The sequence below is a fragment of the Hyperolius riggenbachi genome, chromosome 1 (genome assembly GCF_040937935.1).
Source record: "Hyperolius riggenbachi isolate aHypRig1 chromosome 1, aHypRig1.pri, whole genome shotgun sequence".
NCBI lineage: Eukaryota > Metazoa > Chordata > Amphibia > Anura > Hyperoliidae > Hyperolius > Hyperolius riggenbachi.
In genome coordinates this window covers 526871248-526884492 of record NC_090646.1, presented here as the reverse complement: position 1 = coordinate 526884492, position 13245 = coordinate 526871248, and the positions used below count along the sequence as shown (strand labels likewise).

The following is a 13245-nucleotide window of genomic DNA, read 5'->3' as shown; positions in this document are numbered from 1 at the left end:
TAAAACATAATCTAGAAAGTGAGCTCACCGGTGCAATCCGGGATGCATCACACATTCCGGGAACATAGATGGCGCGCGAGTGTCTAAAGGTTCTAGAAGGGAAAACGGTTCTGTAGGAAGAGTCCTGAGCTTGTTGGTTGCCATGGGCAACCACTTGCTGGAGCAAGACGGAAAACCAGAACTCTTATAGAGCTTGTACCAAACCAACCAGGTTTTATCAAAGTGAATATGGAATCTTTTCACTACAGGTTTCTGTAAAGCATCCAGTCTTCGGTTCTTGCATGGTAGTTTGAAGAAATATCAGATTAACAGTAATCAAAGAGGATGCCTGCCCATTTTTCATTTATAAGTGAACATGGACTTTTTAAAAAATATTTAGTACGGAAGGGATGTACAATGCCTCCTTGAGGCAAAATTGCAATTTCATCAGCACCACTTGGCCTCAGAATACTAATACTGGCAGCATTTGTAAAAGGGCCAATCCATCTGTCATCGTAAAATTCTGTATCTAATGCAGTCAAATTGAATGTTTTCATTAAGTTTATGACCTCGTCTAGCCCAATCCATCTATCTCCTCCTGCAGCAATCAGGTAAACACGAGTGCCAGAGTAACTGACTCAGGAGTTTATGACATTATTTTGGTTGGGAAATATTGCAGTGCTACTGCTTTTTAAATCATAGACATTTCCTGCCTATCAATCTGCATTAGTTTCTTGAAATTAGCTCTGCACAATGCAAAATATAGCCAAGTCTGATTTCATTTATTTTACCCATGCACGGCAGTACATTTCCAAACATTAACATGGACCTCAATTCTTGCACAGGACAGAAGGGAAACATAGAGAAATGCACCCTGTATGCATTTAGATAATTTAGCCTATTTAATTCCCCCTCATTTGTGTCTAATCACAAGTTGTACATTTGATCTCTCACCTGTGTCACATGACTGCCATGGCAGATAAGCTCATTTCAAAGCACAGGATGCTAACAACATGTCTGCTGCCCTGAGTCAGGAAGGAGAAGCAGATCAGATTTATTTCAGGATTTGTATCAGCTGTAACAAAGGATTGTTTTTGTTTAAACGTTATTATGCATTTGCGTATCTTTTAGAGCAGAGAGGACGTTCTGAGTTCAGGTCCGTTTAAATTAGAGAGAGAAGAAAAAAAAAAAGAAACCTTTGCGCGCACCACCCGTTTTTATGCTTTTAAGAGAATCATATAAAATTCACATTAAAGGGATACTGTAAGGGGGTCGGGGGAAAATGAGTTGAACTTACCGGGGGCTTCTAATGGTCCCCCGCAGACATCCTGTGCCCGCGCAGCCGCTCACCGATGCTCCGGCCCCGCCTCCGGTCCACTCTGGAATTTTAGACTTTAAAGTCAGAAAACCCCTGCGCCTGCGCAACTGCATCCTCGCTCCCGCTGATGTCACCAGGAGTGTATTGCACAAGTCCAGTATGGTCTTTGGTCTGCGCAGTATGCTCCTGGTGCCATCAGCGGGAGCGAGGACACGGCAATGCAGGCGCAGTGGTTTTCTGACTTTAAAGTCAGAAATTCCAGAAGTGAACTGGAGGCGGGGCCGGAGCATCGGTGAGTGGCTGTGCGGGCACAGGATGTCTGCGGGGGACCATTAGAAGCCCCGGGTAAGTTCAGCTCATTTTCCCCCGACCCCCCCCCTACAGTATCCCTTTAATAACATTATTTTTACAACACATTTATTATGATTACCTGTGTTGAGTTCTTGTGACAGTATAAGGCCTATATAGCTCATCAAAGTAGATCTTAACCTATGCATCAGACTTATGGTGCTCATACATGGTACAATAATAATTCAACCAAAACGTTTAAATCAAAGTGCATGTATATGTATATGTGTGTGTGTATATATATATATATATATATATATATATATATATGTATGTATGTATGTATGTATGTATGTGTGTATATATATATATATATATATATATATATATATATATATATATATATATATATATATATATATATATTATATATATATATATATATATATATATATATTTACCTTAAGGGTGCCAATATGTCCATTAAATCTAATGAAGATGCATTTAAAGTATGACTATTTCAATAAGGATGAGTTGGCACAGTTTTGCAAGAACACCTCACCCGCTTGTGTTTGAGAGCAGGGCCACAGCAGAGAGACAGAACTTGCCCGGAGGTTTGACTTTTGCTGCTGTGATTTATATTCCGCTTGCCTTTATTTTCTATTGATATTTCTATTGATGCTGATTGCGTATAGATCCGACATGTTCGATGGGGGGTGGGTGGCAGCAGCAGTGAATAATCAATGTTAACTGTAGCTGAGTACTGCACGGAGTGGTTGTGACAATTGTGATATTAGAGAGGACTTCTGCTGGAATAATGTCTAATATTGCAAGGTGGGGCAAAGAAGTAGCGCAGGGAAGCAGAAAATATTCGGATTATATAGAATAGATTGTGTAGATAATGTAGAACCGAACAACCAGTGTATAGGCACCTTAAGGTCTTAGTGGTCATAAGTTATTGGTCTCGCAGTAAAATGTGCAACATTCTCCAGATAATGGTTATCTTAGAGCACATGTGTCAACTCCAGGCCTGGAGGGCCAGATTCATGCCAGTGTTTAGGATGGACTGAGAAAGAGAGGAATGTGGTCTACCTGACTGACCACATCGTTCTTGGTTCAGAGCCATCAATTAGTTTGAGCTGTGTAAAAAATGTGCGAGGGCCTCAGCCCTCGTAGGACCGGTTTGACATACCTGTCTTAGAGGCATGGATATCTTGCTCCTGGACAGAATAAGATCGTACTTGCTGCATTCCTCCAGCTATAAAACTATGCAAAGTCCACCATAACAGACCTAGTTGATGGGTTTGAGAGAAAGTGCTTGAACCAATTCACTTTTTCTCCTAGGAGATAATTTTCATCTTCTGTTTTTAAAATAGCTTTTTAACCCTCTGCATTTGAAAAAGTACAACAATGTAGGTGAAAAAGTAATGTCTATTATTTTCTTGCTTGTTGCGGCTTAAAAGGCATTTTATTGATAAGATGTGAACTATCAACGTGAAGACTAGGAGAAAAATGGAATTGGATCGGGACCATGATCTCTTTGCATAAGATGAATGTTTCAGAAAGCCATTTGGAAAAATATCATACTTGCCCAAAAATAAGACTGAATCTTACATTTAAATTTTGCTACAAAAGATGTGTTGGGGCTTATTTTCAGGGGGAAGTTGATTAGCGTTTTTTAAAATCCTTCCCATTTACTTTCATTAAAATCGCGGTAAAAATTGCCGCGATATCGCAATCCCATAGTGCATTTCTTGTGACTCTTTCCTTTTTCCACATACAACAATCTAAATTTCACATTCAAAAATAACTGCGCTCATAGGTCAAAGAATTATATAGAAAAGTCACTTATCCACAATCTAGTACACTCCAGGACAGTCCAAAAGTCCCAGGGGAGGTTGTAGGATGAGACCCACGGTCAGGACCAATCTCCTTATTTAGACCCGTATGTCACATATGCAAGGGAACAGAAATGAGTACATAGCGTAATCAACTCTTAAGCACTTTGCTCATCACTGCTCCACTGTGTAACAACCAACACCGCAATCACCTCCAAGCGTGGGTACCCCTCGTCTGACCCACACTCACCCTCAAAGGCCTCCACAATTCCGGAGGTCGGGTTCAAAGGTATACGCGGGTGAAAGTAACACTGTATAGGCAGGCCACTCGTAGTAACCAATAGGCGGCTTCAGATTCAAAGAGGCACTTGGACTAAAAAACTCCAAATAGTATAGAGCAGTTTAATAATCAAATTTAAAAATTCAAGATTGCACTCACAAGAGCAGTAGATCACAGCGCATTGTACAGGTGGTATAGCGTCCCGGGTACCGCTAACACGCATGCCGCTTCAGATCCCATACATCCAGCGTGTTAGTTCCTGTCGGTCGGTCACGCGATGCGGAGCTACTGCGATCTGCTGCTTTTGTTAGTGCAATCTTGAATTTTTACATTTGGTTGTTAAACGGTGCCATACGATTTGTATTTTTTTTTAGTCCTAGTGCCTCTTTGAATCTGAAGCCGCCTATTGGTTACTACGAGTGGCCTGCCTATACAGTGTTACTTTCACCCCCGTATACCTTTGAACCCGACCTCCGGAATTGTGGAGGCCATTGAGAATGAGTGTGGGTCAGATGAGGGGTACCCACGCTTGGAGGTGACTGCAAAGGTGGTTGTTACACAGTGGAGCGGTGAGGAGCAAAGTGCTTAAGAGTTGATTACGCTATGTACTTTTTTCTGTTCCCTTGCATATGTGACGTGTGGGTCTGAATAAGGAGATTGGTCCTGACCGTGGGTCTCATCCTACAACCTCCCCTGGGATTTTTGGACTGTCCTGGAGTGTACTAGATTGTGGATAAGTGACTTTTCTCTATAATTATTTGACCTATGAAGCCTCTGTTTCTCCCAGATCTCATTTATGGACCGATAATTTGAGTGCCACCACAGGCGGCTGTAGAAATTGCGGCTATGGCAGATTCCGGAAAGTTATATGGGTGCTGGTTAAATTGCAAAAGTAAATCCTTAGCATTATCATACAACTTGAAAAAGAAATCTGTTTGTTTTCAGCCAGTGGGATGAAAACCAAGATTAAGGGCTACTGCACACCAAGAGCGCTTCTGAACTCTTTTCTGATCGCCAATGCTTTGAAAAGAGCTTGGCTACTGAAACCCTATGAGGGTGTTCTCACAGCAGCGTTTGTAATTTTTCTAAAATTGTAAACCTGCTGCAAGTAGTATTTTTGGAGCGATTCTGCTTGAATAAATCACTTCACAAAATTGCTATCGTTGAGCGCTAGTGATTGCAATAGTGATTTTGGTGTGAACTACCCCTTAGAGCACATGTGTCGAACTGCAGGCCTGGAGGGCCAGATCCATGCCAGTGTTTAGGATGGACTGAGAAAGAAAGGAATGTGTTCTACCTGATGGACCACACCTTTCCTGATTCAAACCCATCAATTCATTTGAACTGTATCAAAAATGTGTGAGGATCTCGGCCCTCGTAGGACCGGTTTGACATACCTGCCTTAGAGAGTGTTTTCAATGGGGTTCCAGCAAATCCTGCTCACACACAGTACACATTTGTGGATGTTTATCATTCTAATAATGGATGTGTCTGAGGAACTCACAAAAGGAATTGTGAATGCCCATAAAGCTGGTAAAGGTTACAAAACCATTTCTAGAGAGTCTGTAGTCCACCAATCCACAGCCAGACAGACTAGTGTACTAGTGTCAGAAGTTCACAATCCTTGCTACCCAACCAAGAAGTGGTTGACTTTGAAAAATAGCTCCAACTGTAAGGTAATTTTTTTTTTTTTTTTTTTTTAATAGTTTGAGATTAGAAATGAATCCCTGGTAACTTCTAATCAACTGAAGGCCTCCCTAACAATGAGAAATGTTGATGTGCATAAGTCCACCAACAGGGGAACAATAAACAGCAATAGTGTATACAGCAAAGTAATCGAGAGTCACTGCTCTCCCACCCCAGAACATTGCCGACGGTCTTCAGCTTGCTAATGTGAACACAGACCTGAGAGGTACTGAAGAAGCCAAAATATAGCTTTTTGTCAAATATAAGGAGTGTTATATTTGGAGAACAAAATGCTGTATTCCAGCATATGAATCTTATCCCATCTGTGAAACCTTGTGGTAGTTGTGTTCTGGTTTAGGCCTATTCTGCTACATCCAAACCTAGATGGCTTGCCATCAATGATGAAACAAGTTCTCAACTATACCAGGGAATTCTAAGGGAAAATCTCCCTATATCTGTCTGTGAACTGAATCTCAAGAGACAGTGGGTGATGCAGCAAGACTAAAATCGTAAACATGCAAACCATGCTATAAATATTGGTTAAATTGAATAAAGTGAATGTTTCTGGAAGGGCCAAATCAACGTCATTAAGCCAACTGGAAAAGGGAGGTAACTACAAACCAAGGGGACTCCGGGTAAATAATTTCATGAGCCCTTACCTAAGATCCACCCACCTTCCACCTTGCTATGGTAACAACCTTAAACTCCTGTTATTATCTCCTTGCAAGCGTGGCCAATCACCACAAGTGTGACCATCATAATCTCCTCTTCCTTGACAAATTTGATAATTTCCCATCCCCACAAATACTGAAACTATGGTATTTGTCACCCACAATAATTGTGGGCAACATAATCCACCACCCCAACATAGCAAATGTGGCTGCAGAAGTCTTCACTTCTGCCCCCATAGCATGTGCCATCCCCTCCCTGATAAATAGGTGTTGGGGTCATTTGACACCAAATTTATTTATTGTAAAATGTGTTTTTATATGAAGTATACTATTTGCAAGTGTTTATATAAAGTTTTGTATTTTTATAAACATTTTTTGTACTCAATCAGGATACAACCTTCCTATACACTCTCAAAGGATTTTGTCTTGTATTTATTATAAAAAATATCATTTTGTTCAGATTTAATGTCTTTTACCATTGATAAATGTTCTCTTGTTCCTCTGTTATGTGATATTATCCTGTATTTTAAGTTTATGTTTTTTTCTTGAAAAAAGGAATAAAAATGATTGGAAGCAAAAAAAAAAAAGTAAAAACAAAAATTAAAAGGCCTCTATTTTATTTATATTTAATTGAAATAAAACACCTAGTTTTACGTATTTTATTTAAAACCAGCATCATAATCTGTCTAATTTTTGAAATCGTTTTTTTTTCTTCCGTTTCTCAGCTATATTTTTCCTTTCTGATCACAGAATGTCATCCCATCATACACAGATACCTGGCAAAAGGATATTTGAATTGCTTGGCTTCCCATTGGTCAAGAATCCAAACAAATCTTTAGGGCTGGAACCCACAAGAGCGGTTTTTTGAGCATTATGGCAGCGCTGCGATACGCTAGCGTTTTGCCAAAACGCTCAGCTGATGTTAATGGATGGGGCAACTTCCACAGGAGCGTTTGCGTTTCCCAGAAATGCAAACGCAGGACCTGCAGCATTTTGGGAGCGTTAGCGCTTCAATGTAAAGTATTGAAACTCTAGCAGAAACGCTCAGCAAAACCTAAACTGAGCGGTTTTGCTAGCGTTTTGCGGTTCAGCACACTGTAACAAAATTAAAAATAATTCACAGGACCAACTCAATAAATTAATAATAATAATATCCACTTGAAGTAGTAGCTTCTAGTAAATGATGATCATTTGCTGTAGGAAGACCACATCCTACATGCATACAATGTTGTAATACATTATATAAAATTATAAACTGTATATTTAAATGGTTTGGGGTTTTTCTTAACTCTACCGTATATTTTTCAAATCTATAAGTTGAGCCAAAGATTTGACCCTCTTGAGCTGCAATTTTTTTATAGACTTAAGTATCAGTCTACCCAGAAAAGTTTATTGCTGCACTCGGGGACCAAAAGAGGTTAATGACTATATTGCATAAATTATTACAACCGTTAACTCTCACTGGCTCTTAAGTGCAGCAAATAACTCCTCCAGGCAAAGTGGGGAAAAAAGGGCACAGGAACCCTTTCAGAAAAAAACTGTGCAGCCATAGGCACCTATTATAAAAACCACAAACTGCGTCAAAGAAAGGAAATTTGGGTGCAGGGCAGCTGCTATCGGGTGCCGAAATGTAAGTTTTTCGCCGCAAGTCAAAGCTCTTATAATGGCTGGAATACGCAACAATCAAGGTAAATTTTGGCATCTAGAGGGTTAGGCCCCATTCACACTTGCGTTTCTCTGCCAAACGGACCGGATGACCTGACCGTACGGTTCTGATCTGGATCCGATCCGGATCCGGTCAGGTTGCATCAGGTGTACATCAGGATGCGATCCGGATCCGTTTGGCAAAAGAGTAGAAATAAATAAAAATTTTGGGGTCTGGGAGGTCAGCAGAAGGTGCCCCTGTGGAATCTGGTCCTCCGCTGTATAGGCCTCACCTCCACCTCCGACATACTGCCAACAGCTCCAGCACGTTAAAAATCACTGCTGCTCCACTCCAAAATGCTTGCCCATGTGTCCCCATCCAAAATCGCCGCTAGAATATGCATAGGAGGTGGGGTAGAACGTCAGGTGTTTGTAGCCAGTGTGTTCTGTGCTTCCGATTCCCATTGGTTTTCTGATTTCGGATGGTGCAGTCAGGCTCCGGTCCGGATGCGTGGGCCGGATGAGCCGGACCAAAAAATAGCGCATGTTGGAAAAGTGTCCGGATCCGGTCCGGCTCCGTACTGTACGGAACGGACGCGTGTGAACGTCCGCATAGCCTTTGCATTGCTATGCGGAACGTACGTTCCGTTTGTACAGTATACGGTCCGGATCCGATCAGGCGGATCCGGACAGGGAACGCTAATGTGAACCGGGCCTTAGGCACCACCAGGGGGGGGGGGCAGTAGGTCTTAGGGTTAGGCACCAACTGGAAGGTTCTTGGGGTTAGGCACCGCCATAATGGTCTTAGATTTAGGCACAACCAGGGGATGTCTATGGGCTAGGCACCACCGGGGGGGGTCATAGGGTTAGGCATCGGTAGAGGGAGGGTGAGGTGTGAGAGTAGGGTGAGGTGTAGCCATAGTAAAATATTGGTAAATATTACTGATATTGTACTATTGAAATTCAGTCGTAGAATATCGCTAATTTTAGCGAGAATCTACTAGTGGAAAACTCTGCGCCATTTTTTTCCAGGTGCCTTTTTTTTTTTTATCATGTATGCCCTCCAGGTCCCCAAGTGCAGAAATTATCCACTCGCCCTCCTTAGTAAGCATTGCAGGCCAGTATCTTTCACCATGCCCTTTCCTTGGTAATTATTATGGCCATGACTTTCAGACATGAGCTTTCTTGGCATTTTCTTTATCATGAAAGTGTTACATACAACAGGGTAAATTAGTGCAAATGTGATGGTCACTAATGGTACACAGATTACTTAGTGTTACAGTCATTTGTTGGTAATGGATGCTTCTATAGAAGGGGGGGGGGGGGAATTATAGAGCATGCTGGTTGCCGTGGCTTGCTATAAAGAGTTTGAGAGAGAGGTGCGTTCTCCTCCCCCTCTGCTGTGAGTCAAAAATGTAAGTCAGACTAGAGTACAAGTCAACCCTTATACTTTTATTTAGTGCGTCTAGACTTATAGTCGAGTACATACAGCATTTGTTTCCTTCTTTTTAATGAAATATTGTTGGAAACTATTGGTGACTTTTACTGTAAGAAGGGTACTGCAACTCATTTGCTTACACTGGCTTTTTAGATACAACAGACAGTTGTGTAACAGCCTCAAGACTTGGCTAATGTTCTGATTTCACTGAATATTTTGCTTTCAGCTATTAAAATATGAACCCTCCCATCTGTCCTGACTCAGATTTTCTTCTGAGAAAACAGGGTGTACCAACTTTATTTGTGTATGTTCACATATTTATACAAGTGAGCTTTTGAGATAATACATCATTTTATCATCACTTTTGCCTTGAGAAGGTCTTGATCACATCCCTGGGTTAGGTTTTATTCTGCTCTAGTGTGAGTATACGGAGTATGTGTATTTTTGGATCAACAATCTGAAAGGCAAGCACTGGCCAAAGGGACAATCCCCTGGCAGCCCAGAGGTCAGTGCACTGCTCAATGAGGCAGGGGTCACACTTGGGGGAATTGCACGTTGTTTTCCCGGCATGCATAGTCATCCCAGATGTGGGAACCCTTGGTAAACAATGGGCTGGGCCACATTTCAGTGCGGTTCCCATTTGCAGGAAAAATGTGCTGCCTGCACTACTTTTTCTCACACCACATGCGATTCCCATTGCTGACAGACAACTGCATGTCGCTTAATGCAGGCAGAACATGCACAATAAAAATGAAATCGTCCAGAAAATTTCGCCCATTTTCTGCTGACCTAAGTGTGATCCCTCCCTGACAGCTTTAAGGGGAAAATAAAATTAGACCTGTTAACCCTTACCTTTTTTTTTATTTAACTTAAAGTGGACCCAAATTAAAAATACAAGATTTCAGAAATAAAATCTATTTTCTAAATTATAATAAATAGCAGCCTTTTTTCAGCTGCATGATGACAAATATAAAATATTTTACATTTATTGGAGGAACTCCTCCCTTCCTTTCATATTGCCGGGTCAGAATCCGGCAGACTGGTGGAGGAGATAAAAAAAAAAACAAACAAAACACAGGCTGCTACTGATGTCACAGGGGAGGTGAAATCAGCTTGTGTGAGATTTCACATAGACGACGCCCCTGTGAGGGAGGGTAGCTGATGACAAACACACCCATGATCTAAAACCTCCTACTACGCTCAGAAGTAATGGCTGCCACCTGTATAACCATAGTTATGAAATGAGAAGGGTGAAAAGCATGCACTGAAATGCTCATAGGCTTGAAGGAGTGTTTATCTTTGTACAGTATGTGTCAGAGTGGCACAACTAAATATTTTTAATTAAAAAATGTTTGGTTTGGGTCCGCTTTTAAAGGGAACCTAAACTGAGATTGATATGGATGTTTCCTTTTAAACAATACCTGTAGCTTGTCAGTTCTGCTGATCTCTTTGGCTGCAGTAGTGGCTGAATCACACACATGAAACAAGCATGCAGCTAATCCAGTCTGACTTCAGTCAGAGCACCCGATCTGTATGCTTGTTCAGGGGCTGTGGCTAAATATATTAGAGACACGGGATCAGCAGGAGAGTCAGGCAACTGGTATTACGTTAAAAAGAAAAATCCATATCCTTCTCAGTTTTTAGGTTCCCTTGAAGGGTTTGTCCTTTGGCTATATCTGTTGTAGCTAGAAAAGGATTAAGATGTAATGGGGTCCTAGGCAAGATGGTACTTTTTGTCCAGTGCTTATGATCACCTGTTTTTTTTTTTTTTATAGTTAGATTTGGTGGGGGTAGCATCCCCCCCTAGGGCCCATACACTCACCCCAGGCCCTAGGTATATGCCTAGATTGCCTTGTGGATGATCCGGCTCTGGTTGTAGCAGAGGAGAGGAAATGTTGTCTGTACTTCTGGATGAAGCATAACACACAGCTTGTATGTATGTATGTATGTATGTATGTAGTTATTTATTTTATATAGAGCCAACCAACACATTACGCATCACTGTACATAGTATATTGTCTTGTCACTAAGGGCTGATTCGCACTGCGCTAGTAATTTGGAAAGCTCTTGCTAATGTTATGCTATGGAGTATTTTTACAAAATCACATCGCTCCAGTGTGAACACACACCTAGGATTACATTAGCAAGAGCTTTTAAAATTACAAATGCTTAGAAAAGCTCTTATAGTGTGAACCAGCCCTAACTGTCTCTCAGAGGGGCTCACAATCCAGTCCCCACCACAGTCATACGCCTATGTATGTATTGTGTAGTGTATGTATCCTAGTCTAGGGCCAATTTAGGGGGAAGCCAATTAACTTATCTATTTTTTTTTTTTGGGGGGGTGGGTATGGTAGGAAACTTGAGTGCCCGGAGGAAACCTACACATACACGGGGAGAACATACAAACTCCTTGCAAATGTTGATCTGGCTGGGATCCAAACCGGGGACCCAGCACTGCAAGGAGAGAGCGCTAACCACTATGCCACCATGGATGACCATTTACATCTATGCACCCTATAATACTTCTATGAGAAATTGGGGACTAGGACAGCATGGATTACAATCCAGTGACTGAGTAGTACCTGATATTCATTTCCAAAACAAAGAAAAAACATGAAATACACCCCCATTATATATTTCAGGGAAACACAAAAGGAATATAGCTGCTTGAAAAGTATGTATTTCGCAATTTAAAGTAAGGATACAGAATATAATTAATCAAACAAATAAATGGCATTGGTACAGCTTGTACAGTAGATCTGATGCAAGCATACAAGCCTGTACAGAAAATGAAATGGCTGTAGCCTGAGGCATGTACAAAACGGATGAAGCAGTGTAGACAGAAGAGTGGTATAAAATTAATATATTGCTTATAACTTTGTTATACTGCCTCTGACTGCAGTCATTCTTCCAATTCTCCCTCTGCCAACGTATACAGCAACAGATCCAGCTGAGGGAAGCGGGACCCCTTCACTGATTGACAGCATGGAATGACAGGTGACAGAACACCCCCTTTGGACCAGCAATCATTTTATTACAAAATCTATCACATTGCTGCGTATAGCGGATACAAACAATGGCTGCAGCCCTTTGCTGTGCAGCAAGATCTGTAAAGGAACAAAGCAGGATGTGAAGTTATGAGATTGTCCCAAGTCCCAGATCTGCTGCAGGTTTGTTGGAAGCAATTATTTCTTAGGCTCTCCCTTCTATACCTGTATCCTGTAAGCTCCAGGGAAAGAATGGCATGATTTGTGCTGTAATAAAAAAATAAGACCCTGTAGTTGTGTGTCAGGAGATAATGTCAGAAATGCTCTGTGGTGCTGAAGATAAAGTTCCCTCAGATAACAGGCAGAACCTTGCATTGCTAAAATTCACAGCAGGATCCACTTGTCCATTATGTACACAAATGCTTTCTGCGGGAATCCTTGTGTTGGTGATTGTTGTGGATAAGTGTGGAAAACACCCTCTGAGATGTGCTGTTCTGTCTTGGTCTGTGTCTGCATCACTGAAAAAGGTAGAAAAACTCAATGGAAATTGTTCTCATTGCTGCTGAGTTATATGTGAAAAGTAGGTGTATATTATTATATTATATTGTATTACATTATATTGTGTGAAATACAGAATGGTATATTAAATCACACCTGAACTGAGCGATATGGAGGCTGCCACATTTATTTCCTTTTAAACAATACCAGTTGCCTAGCATTCTGCTGCTTATTTGCCTCAACTAGTTTTAGCCATAGACCCTGAGCAAGCATGCACATGAGGTTTTTTGATTGATTGAAGTTTTACTAGATTAATTGCATGTTGGTGTGATCCAGATACCAGTGCAGCCAGGATGCCAGGCTACTGATATTCTTTAAAGGGAACGTAAACTGAGTAGGATATGGATTTTTCTTTTTAAAATAATGCCAGTTGCCTGACTCTCCTGCTGATCCGGTGTCTCTAATACATTTAGCCACAGCCGATCAACAAGCATGCAGATCAGGTGCTCTAAATGAAGTCAGACTGGATTAGCTGCATGCTTGTTCCAGGTGTGTGATTCAGCCACTACTGCAGATGCAGGACTGCCAGGCAACTGGTATTGTTTAAAAGGAAACATC

The 13245-nt window shown here is 41.3% G+C and overlaps 1 protein-coding gene across 8 annotated transcripts in view; it reads left to right on the top strand.

Annotated features, from left to right (window-relative positions):
- Positions 1 to 13245, top strand: part of NOS1 (nitric oxide synthase 1) — a 459584-nt gene that overhangs the window by 296360 nt on the left and 149979 nt on the right. Inside the window, exon 2 of one of the 8 annotated variants that reach the window (XM_068246047.1) lies at positions 12081 to 12139. The exons of 6 other annotated variants lie outside the window; for them this stretch is intronic. The gene's annotated coding sequence lies outside the window, so the exon portion shown is untranslated. Of the gene's footprint in view, positions 1 to 12080; positions 12140 to 12170; positions 12313 to 13245 lie in introns of those variants that run through there. One more of the 8 variants, XM_068246056.1, reaches the window with a different exon arrangement.